General features: G+C 42.6%; 1 protein-coding gene across 5 annotated transcripts in view; it reads left to right on the top strand.

The window, feature by feature from the left end:
- The window catches only part of twz (BTB/POZ domain-containing protein twz), a 210955-nt gene that overhangs the window by 83866 nt on the left and 113550 nt on the right, over nt 1-13539 (top strand). The window lies entirely within an intron of this gene.

Here is a 13539-nt window from a genome sequence, read left to right on the forward strand (position 1 = left end):
AGAGAAGGCATTACCTTCTAGTTGGCCCGCCTCTCCCCTTCGGGGAGGGGAATGGAAACCTTCCCCCCTCTGTTTCCAGAGAACTCCGGGGTTTCTCCTCGTGCGAAGAATCTGGAAGTGTCAGTCTCCCTATTTTAGTCAGGCCAGACGAGCCTCAGTCGTTCAGTTTGAATCCAGTTCTGCCAGCGATTAAGGCAGTTCACTTCTCTGAGCGAATGCTGTGAATGCTGCGAAGCATTGGGAGTGCTGTTCTGTGTGAACTGACAACGAATGCAGAAGAGTGCAACTGAGTGACAAGGAACAACAGTGCAACTGTGCGACGAGGGACAGTGAATGAGGACTGCCGCGAGTGTGCGAACTTTATACCACGTACAAACTTGTGAGATTGTATTGCGCGCGCCTAAACTGTGGACTGTGTGGCCATGATAGTTATACAGGGGAATCGTGAACTGCCCTAGGGTCCAAGTGACAGTTGCAGAAGAGTGTGTAGTGTAATTGATTTATTTCTTGTTGGGAAATAACTCCAAAAGATGTATATTTGTGTGAGGAAAAGCGTCGAATATTAAACTCGCATACTATCCGCTAGGTATAATTTTGTGTCCGTTTTTTCTTTGTTCACACTGCATACAATATTATGGGGAAGACCGTTATAAGTCAGTTGTGTCAGAGTTTGGAAAACGTTTAGAGAGCCACAAACGGTTGGTGATGCGAAAGAACTCTTCAGAGAGAACAGGAATCTGTTACTTTCACCGTGTCATAAGCCTACCTGCTACTGCCACCTTATTCCGCCAGGTTTTTTGTACGGCCACCGGAATGAATGTGTCAGATCAGAGAGTGCAAAATTAGCTGCACGACGGAGGACTGATATCAAAGAGATCTGTTTCAAAAGCTCTCTCTAAACCTCACCATAGGACAGCTCGTGTGAAGTGGGCAACAACTCATAGCCCATGGCATCAAGAGCAGTAGAAGTGTACGCTCTCTTCTGATGAGGTCACCATAAGTTTGGACACATACAACAGGACCTTTGGAGTCTGAAAACGGTCCGGTGAGAGATGAAACGAGTCCTCCATCCTGTAGCGCCATTTTCAGCAAGGGGGTTCCGTCATGTTATGGAGTGGAGTCATGTTTGGTAGACGTATACCTCTAATTCCAATCCAGGAAACATGACTTGTCTGGTGTACAGAGACACCATCCTCCAGCTAGTAGTTAGAGGATATGCTGTCACTGTGGGCGAGGGTTTTACATTAGTGGATGATAATGCTCGTGTCCATCGAGCCAGAATAGTCAGTCAGTACCTTGAGACGCATGACCTACAGAGAATGGTTTGGCCAGCATATTCTGCGGATATGAGCTATGTTGAACATTCATGGCGTGAACTGAAGTGTAATGACTCACCGTCTTAATCCACCTCTTAACATTCAGCAACTGACTGAAGCTGCTATCCAAGAATGCGATGATCTGCCCCAGAACGAGTTGAGTTCTTTGATGCCAAGTATGCCTCATCGTGTTCAAATATGCCCCAGGGCGAGAAGTGGCTATACACGGTGCTTATCTACCACAAAATAAATACTTTTGTGTTGAAAACTCTACATGACCAGCTCTGTGCCTTAGTTGCGCTTATAATATCTTTGCATAGCTGACTGCATGTTTTTCGTTGTATGTACCCTTCGTAATGTGTAAGTACGCACATAGATATAGCAGAATAAAATGTGCCCTGAATCAGAATATGCAGAACACTTATAGAGTTCTGTAGCATACAACTTCGCCTGTTCATCGGCAAAGGGTGTAGCGTATAAACTTATACCAATGCGCAAGACAAATATTTCGTAATGAAAGACCATCGCACGGGACAGAATACACAATGTTTGATATATTTAGATGAACATGTACTCATGAACTGCGCGAACATGTAAAGTGAACTTCAGATTTACTCTAGCGATTTGTACATACAGGTGTATTTAGAGGTTCTAGGCTAAGGACTAACAGTTTCATGTAAAGTATAATATTTCAAGAAATTTGTGGTTTATAAACTGCTATGACTTTTATATGCATGTATTTAAAAATAATCTGACATTTAAAGACAGTGATACCACCCTCAACATGTGGTGTGCTGGTACCTTACACAACTAGGAGAGTGCCTTTTTTGACACCACCACTAACTAAATGGATCGTGCTGCCAGTAACTCCAAGTCTGGACATAGGCTGCATTGCGAAGATCTGACGTCACCAAACCAGCCCTACAGTGGAATCCTCAAGGACAGAGAAGAAGAGGAGGGCCTAGGACGACGCGGAAGAAGTCGGTGGAAGGGGACGGTTATGATTGGAGAGGGTTACAGAGAATAGCTCAGATGGCGAAACACTATGCTCCTTCCCAGGAGTTTCAGGAATCAATCAATCAATCAATCAATCAATCAATCAATCAATCAATCAATCAATCAATCAATCAATCAATCAATCAATCAATCAATCAATCAATCAATCAATCAATCAATCAATCAACATTGATCTGCATTTAGGACAGTCGCCCAGGTGGCAAGATTGTTTTTCTGTTGTTTTCCTAGCCTTTTCTTAAATGATTGCAAACAATTTTGAAATTTACTGAACATCTCCTTTGGTAAATTATTCCAATCCCTAACTCCCCTGCCTATAAACGAATATTTTCCCCTATTTTTTCTCTTGAATTCCAACTTCATCTTCATATTGTGATCTTTCTATTTTGAACACACCATTCAAACTTATTCGTCTACTAATGTCATTTCACGCCATATCTCCGCTGACAGCTCGGAACACACCTCTTAGTCGAGCACCCCGTCGCCTTTCTCCCAATATTCCCAGCCCAAACTTCGCAACATTTTCGTAACGCTACTCTTTTGTTGGAAATCACCCAGAACAAATCGAGCTGCTATTCTTTGGATTTTTGCCAGTTCTTGAATCAAGTAACCTGGTTGGGGTCCCGTACATTGTAACCAACTCTAGTTGGTGTCTTACCAGAGACTTATATGCTCTCTCCTTTGCATCCTCACTACAACCCCTAAATACCTCAAAGGCTGTGCAGAGATCTGTACCCTTTATATACAATCCCATTGAAGATCAGTATTTCCAAATCAGCAAAGTGCTGCTTCCTAGGCCCATCGATTCATAGTATAAAACTCCCGGAAAACAAAAACAGAGAAAAAGATCCATGTACGCGCAATTCTTACATAGTCTACTGTTTGGAGAAGATTACGCGCGACTCATTTATGGAAAAATGATCAAAATTGACCATTCGCGCAACTAGAGGAGCCCTGGGGATTCTTAAAAGAGCAAGACCGGGCTACTAATCTGGAACATGAATTTCATTACGTGTTCCTGAATGGAAAAGAGATTTTTTTCTTAAGGAAATCATTTTAACGCATTGCCTTCCTGTATAAAACATTTGGTTATTTTATGAGGTAGGTTTCCAGTAATTAGAACATATTTTTAATAACATACAGTATTCTTATCCTTTCACTCAGCTTAGTCACATGAACGTACTATTTTTATGCTTATGAGCCTAACCATTCTGCGTTTAATTAAAGCTTGTGTTCTCTGGGAGTGCATACAGTAGTCCAATGTTCCTTGTTTACTCTGGTTGACCACCATTGCCAAGCGACTCTAGTGCCAGTGTAGTGGGAAGAGATGCCAGTTGTAGAAAATGTGTATGTAGTGTACATCAACACAGCACAAGGAAGAGTTTAAGTAATCTTTTGCTCACTGTCGATTAGATCAGGCAAAAAAAATAGACGTCCGGTTTAATAATGATGATGATTCTTGTTTAAAGGGGAGTAACATCTAGTCATCGACTCGGTCTAATAATTTACCCTTCATTTTCCGTTATTATTTGGATATTATATCATCATTGTTTATCTTGATTACGCAGGCCCTGGAATTTGATTAATTATTTATCAAATGATTCTTTGTAGGTAGGAACAGTGTGTGCTTTAATGTTGTTTTTATTACCATTGATTATCTTTAGAGATCAGCGATATCTTTGATAATGTAGTCCGTATATCTAGATGTGTAACACCTTGTAATAAACTATGTTGTTTGCGAGCGAAAATGGAAGCAGAAATGCCCTGTTTTTTCTTTCTTTGTTATTGCTTCTTTTCACGGGCTTGTGCGTAAGGTGTGATACTTAGATCTATGTGGCTGCAGCGCTGTGTATGTGTATGCATTTGCGTTTTATTGAACCAAGATTGCTTTGTAAGCTAGATACAGTCCTGACAGTCTCCCGGATCTGAGGTGGGAACTACGGAATACCATATCTAGGATAGCCTGGATTAAGATATGAATCCGCCCTTTCTCCTCAGTTACTAGTTGACTGATTGTATCCTGTTCCAGTTCCTATACCAAGATATTACTCCTCTATGACAGAACTGGGGATTGAACTTGGGTGTTCTGGGTGACTAGCTAATGTGGTAACCACTAAACTACAGCAGCAATTTTCACATATCTCTGAAAGTTCTAATGCGTGTTGTAGAATGAAGAAAGATGAGAAAGGCGAATGGTGCAAATTGTCATTTAAACTCGTTGCCTGGATAAGTAGGAACTGTTTCATCTCTTTAAGATTCTTAGTCTGCCTGGCTGAGTTCCTCAGACGACAGAATGCTGGCTTTTTGAGCCCAAATTGGAGGATTCGATCCCAGCTCATTCCGGTGGTATTCGAAGGAAATTAAATACGCCAGCACATTAAAGAATTTCTGAGGGGCAGAATTCCAACGTCTCTGTCTCCCGTGGATGTCTCCGAACACCGTAAAATTAGTTAGTGGGATGTAAAACCGGTAAAATTATTATTGTTCTTTATTGGCACCACTTGATGTCAATATCTTAATAATGAAGGATCGATTGTTACAGTTGATAAAAGTAAAGCCCCAGAATTTCTGCATGGTTTTAGTTCCATACACAACAGAAACCCCGTCAGATGCGGGATCTGGGTGGTTAAACGATGGTCATTGGAAGGAAAAGATACTGTATCTTGGAAGCTCGTAAAATGGACTCAAGTTACTAAATATAAATAATTTCGGTCTAAATCTGTCTTCGCTAATGTTGATTAAAATTGTATTAACATGTCACTTATGTTGTCGCAATAGTGGGAAGATATCAAACTCTGAATACTTGTAATGTCCTGAACAGCCGTTGAAGTGTCGATAGACGACTGTTCGATAAGTTTGCCATACGTTTGCGATAAGTTTGGGTGGATACTGCTATAGCCAGTGTAGAGTTATCTGATTAATTTTATTATAAACTTCCATGTGTGGGCTGTAGTTTGTCTCCTTTACAAAAAACACACAACTCTTACGACATAATTTATGAATACTAAAATCAGATGAAACTCTTACTGAAGGTAATCAAACGTAAATATAGGTTATGGATACTGGATAAGTTTCTTTACATTTTCCTCATTTAGGCGGTTTCTTTTAGGATTATGTCTTTTGCTTAACGGCCCTCCAATCGCTATCAATTCTAAGAGGCGTCAAAGTGTCCGATGTTTGAACCACAGTAAGACTGACCGATTGTGTCACGGAGCGCGGCAGGTTTTCTTATATTTACATTTGCATGTTGCAGTCATTTAATCTTACAACGTCTTTTAAAGTAAAAGATAAACAGGCGTAATAAAATATTCCATGATCTTGGAAATATCTAAAGTTCTGAGTATATTCTAATAAGTACAGAATATCGAAAATAATTGAGACCAATTAATCTCTTCTTTTTTCTCTTAGGAACAAAATAGAGTGTTGTTCTCATCGTGGCAATACAAGACCTAGAGACAATGTAGTCATTAATTCCTTGTATCTTCAACATTCGCGAAGTGCCTGACAGATTGTCTTAAACATTTATACTTGAAAGATTACTTCATCAGGAACGTAAACATGTATAATTTCCCCTGTGGGTAGTTAAAGTTAATGCAGTATAAACTGCCTACAGCGAATGTTTACGTCTTATACAGTATTGTACCAATATCTGTGAATGATTGTTGCAGAAATGTGATATCTCCAGCAATGCGTATTACATAATTATTTTGACGTAAAGGCACCTACACACGACACAATCTGCTGGGCCCGATCTGCAGGGTAGTTGACGCGGTAACTCGGGTGCTGCTCTCCACATTACACAATCTGCTGGGTCCGATCTGCAGGGTAGTTGACGCGGTAAATCGGATGCTACTTTCCACACAATCTGCTGGGCCTGATCTGCAGGGTAGTTGACGTGGTAAATCGGGTGCTGCTCTCCACACGACACAACCTGCTGGGCCCGATCTGCAGGGTACTTGACGCGGTAAATCGGGTGCTGCTTTCCACACGACACAACCTGCTGGGCCCGATCTGCAGGGTAGTTGACGCGGTAAATCGGATGCTGCTTTCCACACAATCTGCTGGGCCTGATCTGCAGGGTAGTTGACGCGGTAAATCGGGTGCTGCTCTCCACGACGCAACCTGTTGGGTCCGATCTGCAGGGTAGCTGACGCGGTAAATCGGGTGCTGCTCTCCACACAATTTGCTGGGCCTGATCTGCAGGGTAGTTGACGCGGTAAATCGAGTGCTGCTCTCCACACGACACAACCTGCTGGGTCCGATCTGCATGGTAGCTGACGCGGTAAATCGTGTGCTGCTCTCCACACAATCTGCTGGGCCTGATCTGCAGGGTAGTTGACGCGGTAAATCGGGTGCTGCTCTCCACACGACACGATCTGCTGGGTCCGATCTGCAGGGTAGCTGACGCGGTAAATCGGGTGCTGCTCTCCACACGACACAACCTGCTGGGTCCGATCTGCAGGGTAGCTGACGCGGTAAATCGTGTGCTGCTCTCCACACAATCTGCTGGGTCCGATCTGCACTAGACTGGCTGGCTCGCTCTGACTGGAAACCGCGTGATCATGGCTCCTTCATTTTCTAAGTTTCAAAAATAGGAATTGCATTGATTTTGTAGTCGATGCGAAAGAGAAAATATTGAGCTAAAAATGGTTATTACGGACAACATGAATTTAGCCAGACAAATATTATTAAAGAACTAGAACCATTCTATTTTAGAAATGGATATTGACAAATCGGCCCGAGTTGCACAACCACCCCTGCACAAGACCCAACTTGCAGAGTGTCGCAGGTAGTGAGTTGGGAGATCGTATGGCCGCGCCGACCAACCATCAGACATGAGTTACGTAGGCCCGACCATTCGTGACCAGCCTACACACCACCCGATCTGCAGGGGGCCCAGCAGATTTAGTCGTCTGTAGGAGGTTTTAGGGTTTCGAATAGTGAAATACGGTACCATGCAGCATTTCGAGAAATAGGAGAGAACGAAACAGAGATCAGTTGCTGTCACTGTCAGGATTAACATCCCGGATTGCCGTTATGTTCAGTTACAGGGTCCTGCGTTCCTCCATTTTGATAAATGTCAGTGCGCCAGTCACAGAAGAGACTGGAAGTGTGGAGGAACACTCCTGGCACTGCACAAGTGTCCTAGTCTGTACAGTTGTGTTGTTTATGCGGCTTGTTAGTAAGATGCTAATTTTCAGCTTGATTTTGTTACGCTTCAAGGTTATCCAGCCGTAACCTCGACTCACAGACAGATGGTTAGAGCACCTATACTAACGTTCGGAAATTTGTTCATTGTTTACTAAGTAATTCAGTTTGACGCGTGCTCTTGCTCCGAACACTGAGATAATGTAATCAGACTGCAAGTCCGACTGCGTAGCGTAGTTGGTTAGACCCTCACATTTTATGCTCAAAGTTGCGAGGTGGAATCAGACTGCAAGTTCGGATGCGTAGCGTAGTTAGTTAGACCCCCACATTTTATGCTCAAATTTGCAGGACCGAATCAGACTACACGTCCGACTGCGCAGCGTAGTTGGTTAGATCCTCACATTTTATGCTCAAAGTTGCGGGACCGAAACCCCAACCTTATATGCGAGAGGACCATCCGTAGATTTACTAGAACGTCTGGTCAAAGTGAAAGTATTGGCAGTCTAGTATCTCTTAATACAGATCCATCTCCATACAATCCATGAAGGCCCAGAAGAGTGTGGAATGTATTACTACGTTTCCAGTACTCTCTTTATCTCAGCCTTAACGAGAAACTCGTCCCGCCGGTGTGCGGAAAAGTTTGAACACGGAAATTTGCGAACACATCATTAAAACGGAAATTCGCGCACACTAGGGATTATTACTACCTGACTAGGGTTTCCCAGATCTTGGCGGACGATGATCAGTATCAAAGCAGTCAAACGTGGCAGTTTAGAAATGCTGCCTGAAAAAATGCCAGTCGATCTATCCCACGTTCGCTGTACTGTATATATATTTGCTGCAATACTCGCCTAGCACAACAAAACTAAGGATTGTTGTACGCGTTTGACTTCCTAGTCGTAAAATTGTATTTAAATACTGTACGTTTTCTTTTATACCGACCTCGTGGTGTAGTGGTAGCGTGCCTGCTTGTTACCTGGAAGCACCGGCTTCGATTCCCGGCCAGGTCAGGAACTTTTACCTGGATCTGAGGGCTAGTTCGAGGTCCACTCAGCCTATGTGATTATTAATGGGAAGCTGCCAGGTATATGCATACGTTTTGTCGGTTTTTGTGGTAAAGAAAACACGAAGTTTTCAAGGGAAATTCATTTCCTGCTTATTCAGTATATTGGCCATCGGCTTCTACACATCTTTCAGGTAAGTTATGAATACCATGCCAGAAAAACTGATTATCTTTTGTGGCAAATCATTCGTCGAGCCATTTTCCAACTTCCTGCAAATTGCTGAAGTGCTGCTCTGCGAGCGCGTGCAACATTGATGCGAAGAGATAATACTCAGATGGTGCCAGGTCGGGGCAGTACGGCGGATGCGGATTTCAAGGTGTCTTTCACTGTTATTGCTGTGTGAGATGGCGCACTGTTGTGTAACAAAATCACTTTGTCCTGTCTTTTGGCCCATTTCGGTCGTCTTTGGATCAATCATGATTTAAATTAATCATTTGTTGGCGATAGTGTTGTGCATTAACGGTTTCGCCGGGCTTCAAGAGTCTTCGTACTTTTGTGGTACACGGGAGCGCGTACTGTCTTTCACATTGAAATGACCACGCTTAAATAGTCGAAACCATGTCCGACATGGTCTAATCGATGGAGCGTGTTCACCATATATTTCTACCAGCAAACGATGACTTTCCACAGCCTTTTCCTTTTGATAAAGCAAGAAAAGCAATATGTGCCGCGAATGTTCTTTTTTTCAGGCACAAACGTCGACATGATCACTGAACTATACAACACAGACGCTAGTGTTTGGCGGACTCAACTTGTGTGTGTTGGTAGGTTAACGTCAGACGAACAAACTGGCGTATGTGTCAAATTCATACGCTGCGTACTGTTCGCTGGCGCCATCTCGTAGTGAAACCGGAAAAGACTTATGCATACACCTGGTATCTGACGGTGAGTTAGCGGCATCGGTCTAGAAAGCCAATCATAACGGCCGAGAGGATTCGTCGTGCTGACCAAACGACATCTCCTAATCTGCAAGCCTTCGGGCTGAGCAGCGGCCGCCTGGTAGGCCAAGACCCTTCAGGGCTGTAGTGCCATGGGTTTAGTTTAGGAGGTTATGTCTCCTTTACTTCATATACAATGTAAAAAGTACTGAAAATAAGTGTGGTTGTTTTATTCATCTAATGGTGGGTACCTAAACGGCCTATTACTGTTGTGATACGTTCATGTGCTTAAAGCTTAAAAATGTCTGCAATTATCGTTCTACTTTAGTTTATAAAATGCTGATATTGATAATGCGATATTTGTAAGGGAGGCTTACTGATAGTCACGCCGTAGATTTCTGTTAATGTAGATTTACGTAAACCGAGCTCGGTAGCTGCAGTCGCTTAAGTGCGGCCAGTATCCAGTAATCGGGAGATAGTGGGTTCGAACCCCACTGTCGGCAGCCCTGAAGATGGTTTTCCGTGGTTTCCCATTTTCACACCAGGCAAATGCTGGGGCTGTACCTTAATTAAGGCCACGACCGCTTCCTTCCCATTACTAGGCCTTCCCTATCCCATCGTCGCCAAAGACCTATCTATCTGTGTCGGTGCGACGTAAAGCAAATAGCAAAAGAGATTTACGTAAAATTCAAACTAAATGTTTCCAGAACACCAAGAACAACAAATGTTGCGTGGGAATCGAAAATTTTGGAACTTAGTCCTAATGGAACCACTCCCAACAATTCGTAGTCGTAAAGTGCATAACAGTGGTGAAAATAATTCGTCGTTTGACGTGTAGTCATATTGTAGACTACCTAAAAATTCATACAGTGGTGATTCTAAGGATTATTGTTATTATTATTATTATTATTATTATTATTATTATTATTATTATTATTATTATTATTATTATTATTATTATTATGACCTCGGTATGAAATTACCATTTTCATTTCAAAGTAGAAGGCTGACATTATCCTAGTAGATGGATACACAGTTCGAGCAGTGATGAGGGCTGGGTTGGGAAGTAACGCTGCCAGTCTCCTTTCTATCACTCATAGGTAACGCTAATGGACTGTGAAGAATAAAAGTATTATGTGCCATCTGAACGTGCGTTTCCACCTGGGATCTGAGGTCCATGTGCACAAATTAATTCGCGCGTGGTCGTTGTCCGTTTCATCAGATTGGGAGCAATCGTGTTCCAGCTACATCAGATGAAGAATTTAAATACAGGATAACGGCTATGTTTGAATAAAAAGTTACATTATATTGCAGATGAAAGTACAGATTCCGTTCTTTTATAGTGGATTTCTCCCACATTACTTTGTTTCCCAAAATCCTACTTCAACATTCGTTCCTTTTGCTTGGTATCAAACGTTCGATCTTTATATCGATCTATGATATTTTCTCGACAGTTCTATAGATTTATGTAAATATTTCAATAGCTGTAGAGAGGAACAACGAAAATACAGACAGTGAAAGGAGATAAGAGTGGCTGGATACTGTAGTTTCTTAAGAGGAATGTAATAATTTTCAACATTTCTCGCTGCCCAGTAATATCTATGATTTTATATGAATAAGCTTCCTGGTCTCCATCCTCTTCTAGTTGAATGTTAGAATGAGAACCGAGTACAGTATATGGACTGCAGCTTCTCCGTTCTCAGTCCTAATCTCATCTATTTGCAATCAATACACTGCTGCCAACGTTTCTGAAGGTTTTGACAGCAGCCTTGAGAAGCTGTGCCGTCGGTAGTGCCGAAGATGAATAACCATTTACTCGCCTTACTAATGGTGGAACCATCACCACCCCCCCCCCACTCCCCCATTACGCTACAATCCTGATGGACCTTGGCCAACCAAGCGTCCGCTGCTCACCACGAAGGCCTGCAGATTACGAGGTGACGCATGGTCAGTGCTACGAATCCTCTTGGCCGCCATTCTTGGTTTTCTAGACCGGAGTCGCCATCCCCTTGCCATCCTATAGCTCCTCCATTCTTAATCACGTAGGCTGAGTGGACCCCGCACTAACACTCAGGTCCAGGTAAAAATCCTAAACCGAGCACGCGGCTGTGCGGTCTTGTATTCAGGACATAGTGGGTTTGAATCTCACTGTAGGCTGCCCTGAAAATGGTTTTCCGTGGTTTCCCATTTTCACACCAGGCAAATGCTGGGGCTGTATCTTAATTTAGGCCACGGTCGCTTGCTTCCCACTCCTGGCTCTTTCCTCTCCTATCGTCGCCATAAGACCTATCTGTGTCGGTTGTTGGCCTTATCTCTGATCCCCTGGTCACTACTGGCAATGAGGATCGCGCGGCGTTGAATCATTTTGCTTTGTGGTGCTCTGCGGTTAAGACAGAAGAAAGTGGAGCTGGAGAAATATGCATTAAAGACAACGCGTAGCAAGCGGATTGAAGAAGTTCATGGGGTTGGTTTTTTTATCGGAGGATGAAGAAGTGGTATTGCATATAATATGTAGCATGGAGAGGAGTCATCCGAATTTAACATTTCTGCACTCGGTTCTCGGCTCTAGAAAAGAAGAAATTCACATTTACTGTAGATTAAAACAGGTTGAGGGGCCGATGACCTAGATGTTAGGTCCCTTTAAACAACAAGCATCATCATCATCATCATCATTATCATCATAATCAAAACAAGTTGAATCCAAGTGATGTGGCGTCTAGGTTCAGCGGCTCATGCAGAAAACGCTGTCTGATTTTCTGACAGACGTCTAGAATGAATTAATGTTGTTGTGTACCTAATTTGAATATCAGGTACATATTCTGCAGATGATAAATTCATTGAATCTGTACGTTTACTAGGACTATAATACAGCTTATTATTTACTAAGTTTCACGAATTTTGTGGCTAAATATAGAGGGGGGGGGGGGGGGGTGAGAGATTGCTCCTCATGGTGACTGATGCTGCACCATATTTGAGTAAGGCATTAACAACAGTAAAGGGCCTTTTTTATATGATGCATGCAAGTTCTCTGCTACTGTCTGGCAGGAGGTAGTACCTAACAGTAGAGTATCATAATAACATTTATGTGATACTCTCTGTTTTTAAAGCAAAATAAAAATCTGTACAATTACAAAATATGTTATACATTTGCATAAACCCTGTTTCACTGCCTAGCAAAAAATGTAAATATATCTGCAAAATACAATTTTTATAAGAACAGCATATTTTAAATATTTCTATCCATATTTCATCTTTCTGGGGGCATATTTCAGGGCTAAAACCTGGTATAAACTTCCCAGCCCTAGTGATAATCTTGGCAGCCCTTGTCCCCAGGAACTACCCTGTTACTCATTTTTGATGTAGGCTGAGTGAACTTCATGGCCTTGTACCTCTCATAAAGCGGAATCTCGTATCAACAGTATCTTTTCGAATTCCTGGAAGGGAATCAAACCTATGTCTTTCCAGATGAACAGAGCACACCTTTACCGTCTCAGCTAAGGCAGCCCCTAACAGACATTGTTCCGCCCTTCAAAAAGTGTTCTCTGCCCGCGATCCAGCATCCGTAGGCCGACATTATTTCATTGATCCAAAAATAATGCACGGTTTTTCAAACATAATTCTTAATTTTACTGAAATAAGATAGTGATGATCAGTTCCACTGACTATTATACTCATGTTCACCTTCGCCGTGGATGGAAATTACAACGTTAAACCCATTCACTTCTGTGAGCCAGCTTCTTACAGTAGAGTGATATTCTTGTTGAACCACCCTCCTTGAGTCTTGTTGAAGTACCCTCTGTGAACCAGCCAGTTACAGTTACAGTTACAGTGGAGGGATGTTCTCGTTGAAATACCCTCTGTGAGCCAGTGAGTTACAGTTACAGTGGAGAATGTTCATTGTTGAATCACTCTTTGTGATGCAGCCAGTTAGAGTGATATTCTTGATGAGCCACCCACTGCGAACCAGCCAGTTACAGTGGAGTGATTTTCTGGCTGACCACACTCTGCGAGCCAGCCAGTTACAGTGGAGTGATGTTCATTGTTGAATCACTCTTTGTGATGCAGCCAATTACAGTGTTGTTTTTGTTGAAAAACCCCCTGTGAGGCAGCCAGTTATAG

This window comes from Anabrus simplex, chromosome 2 (genome assembly GCF_040414725.1).
Source record: "Anabrus simplex isolate iqAnaSimp1 chromosome 2, ASM4041472v1, whole genome shotgun sequence".
NCBI lineage: Eukaryota > Metazoa > Arthropoda > Insecta > Orthoptera > Tettigoniidae > Anabrus > Anabrus simplex.